Source organism: Capsicum annuum, chromosome 9, assembly GCF_002878395.1.
Source record: "Capsicum annuum cultivar UCD-10X-F1 chromosome 9, UCD10Xv1.1, whole genome shotgun sequence".
Taxonomy (NCBI): domain Eukaryota; kingdom Viridiplantae; phylum Streptophyta; class Magnoliopsida; order Solanales; family Solanaceae; genus Capsicum; species Capsicum annuum.
Window position 1 is genome coordinate 216,297,279 of NC_061119.1, and position 3,224 is coordinate 216,300,502.

The 3,224-nt window shown below is 33.5% G+C and overlaps 1 protein-coding gene across 2 annotated transcripts in view; it reads right to left on the reverse strand.

The window, feature by feature from the left end:
* The window catches only part of LOC107840952 (splicing factor U2af large subunit B), a 12,354-nt gene extending 9,926 nt beyond the window's left edge, over positions 1-2,428 (reverse strand). For both annotated transcript variants that reach the window (XM_016684907.2, XM_016684906.2), the window contains exon 1: positions 2,272-2,428. The gene's annotated coding sequence lies outside the window, so the exon portion shown is untranslated. The remainder of the gene's footprint in view (positions 1-2,271) is intronic.
* Positions 2,429-3,224: the final 796 nt, after the last annotated feature.

Consider the following 3,224-nt stretch of genomic DNA (forward strand, 5'->3'; position numbering starts at 1 on the left):
GCCGAAGAAGTACTGGGGTGAGGTGATTAGGCGGGACATGGAACAGTTACAGCTCACCGAGGACATGACCCTAGATAGGAAGTTCTGGAGGGCGCGAATTACAGCAGAGGATTAGGGCCAGTTTGGGTCGCTAGTGTAGGGAATTACTTGGTGGGGGTTTTATTCCTGTTATGATTCCGTGTTCCGTGTTCCATGTTTTATTACGAATCTGTGCTCTGCTTTCCTCTGTTTTATATTACGTATGGGTACCGCATTTATGATATGTAATCTGCTTCTGTGCTTTACTATGTGTTTGTGGGGTATCTCGTGCCTTGAGCCGGAGGTCTATCGGAAACAGCCTTTCTACTTCATCAGAGGTAGAGGTATGGACTGCGTACATCTTACCTCCCCAGACCCCACTAGGTGGGAATACACTGGGTTTGTTGTTGTTGTATAAGTAAAAAAATACTACTTATAATCTACTTTCTAATTACTTTTATTATTTTTTTATATTCAGAAAATAGATATATATTCTTGGGCCTTTAATTATAGTATTTTTCCATTAATAACAAATTAATACAAAGCCCAATATTAATATAAAAACCTAAAACTCTTTAATTGCTTCACTTTTTACATTTTACTTTCCAAGTTTTTAGAGAGTTCTCATTATTTCCTCATCTTACTTTCATCTTACTTTTCTCATTCGTCAAGTTGTGATTTAGGTTTGTTTCTCTTCTCTCTCTTTTTTTTTTATGGAATTATGTTATAATTAATTATTTTATGGAGTTAAGTTTTTAATAAGTTGTCTCTAATTCTTCGTTCTTTTGAATGCTCACATTTTATGTGAAGAGAACTTTCAGACAAGCTATTGTGACTTGTGACTTAGAAATTGAACTACTCGGGTATCCACATAATATTACTTTGAGAGATACTAGTTTAGACGTCTTAGTAATTTGTCAACTTAATTTTTAATGGAATTACTCTATGACCATTGTTTTTTTTAATCTTTTTAGTGAAAACATTTAATTTTTTTCTTCAATCACATTATAATTGTAAAAAAACCAAGAAAACCAAAAAACCGAAAAACTCGAAAAAACCCGACTAAAACCGAAATAAAAAAATCAATTGTATATTGGTTTAATTGGGTTTATAGATTTAGAAAACCGACACTATTGGCTTGGTTATATTTTAATAAAAAAACGAACCAACCCGACCTATGTACACCCCTAATTACGAATAAGTTTAATAATGCGCCAAACACAGTGCTCTAAACTACCACCAAGACCTATCCATTGATAAATCAACACGAGGCTCGACTACTTACTAACCTTCCATGTCAATTATCAAAAAAAAAAGTACTATAACAATTATTCATAATTCAGCTGGCATGAATTCCAATGATACTACCACAAAACACAGTCCTCTAGACAAACACCAAGCCCTATCCCATCAATAAAGCAACACAACGCTTGACCACCTACTAACCTTCCACCGCGATTATCAAAAAAAATAAAAGTACTATCCTTATAATTCATAATTCAGATGGAATAAATTCCAATGATACTACGACAAACACGGTGCTCTAGACTAACACCAAGCCCTATCCCATCAATAAAGCAACACAACATTCGACCACCTACACCTTCCACCTCGATTATCACAAAAAATAAAAATACTATCCTTATAATTCATAATTCAGATGGCACGAATCCAAATTATACTACCACAAACACGGTGCTCCATACTACCACCAAAACCTATCCCATCAATAAAGCAACACAACGTTCAACCATCTACTAACCTTCCATTGCGATTATTAAGAAAATAAAATAGAAGTACTATCCCTACAATTCATAATTCAGATGGCACGAATTCCAATGATACTACAAAAACACGGTGCTCTAGACTAACACACCAAGCCCTATCCCATCAATAAAGCAACACAACACTCACCACCTACACCTTCCACCGCGATTATCAAAAAAAAAACAAAAGTACTATCCTTATAATTCACAGTTCAAACTCTACCGATATGACACATCATAATTTCTCTTAGACAAAATAAAGTAATGATAATTTCATAATTCAGGTGGCACGAATTCCAACGATACGACACATCATAATTTCTCTTAGACAAAACAAAGTACTATTTTGATAATTTCATAATCCATATGGCACAAATTCCAACGATACGATACATCATAAATTTGCTTACAAAAATATATGCGAAAAATCAATCAATTTCAAACAATTATATAATTTCGTATTCACTATTTAAAGAACAGAACGAACCGGACAACGATTTAACTGCTCCGGCGAGTTGAACCGGTAAATGGCTTGAAGTGAACCGGAAAATTGGTCGGCGATCGGTTTTAACTTGCTAGGGTTTGTTAAACGTGTAGGGGAAAACAAAAGCGATTGGAGAACAAAAAGAAAAACGAGCAAAACGATTCTTTAATGGGAACTATGAGGATTTTATAAAATGGGCTATTGGGCCAATTGACAATGTTTGGGCCCAATGGTTTGCCAGTGTTTCTTGTTCTAGGTGTTTGGTGATTTTTGTAGTTTCAAAATAATATAAACATATATGTTAACTTATCATATTTATGTAAATTTTTATCCTTACAAAGTAATTAAAAAGAAAAATTAATTATGTATCTTTATTGGATATATCTAGAGCTAATTATGTATCTCGACGGGACTAAAATCAGAAAAAATGTATCGAGGGTTAATTATGTATCTTTAAAAAGGAAAAAATGTATTGTATTAGATGTGTTATGTATCTCGACAGATCTAGAATCGAAAATAATGTATTAGAGCTAATTATGTATTCTTACAAAGGAAAAAATGAATCGGCGTTGGATGTAGCATAAGCTAATTATGTATCTCGACATACCTAAAATTGAGGTTTTCAGTAATTATGCAAAATGTTGGAATTTTCGGTAACTAATCTCCAAACTGTCGAGATGTATGTTGTTTGCCCTAATTTATAGTACTTCTATGTGGGTGTCTTGTTTTCATTATTCTCTGTTAGCGTGATAGTCAACCTTTTTTTAATTTTTTATTACATCTTTTTATATAGATTTTTAATACTAAGCAAGGGTTTGGCAAAAACAAACTCTCTACTTTATTGGGGGTTAGTGGTATGGATTACGCACATTTGATCCTCCCATACCCCACTTGGTGAGAATATATTATTTGTTGTTGTTGTTGATAGTGTTTGAACCGTCATTATGTAATGATCA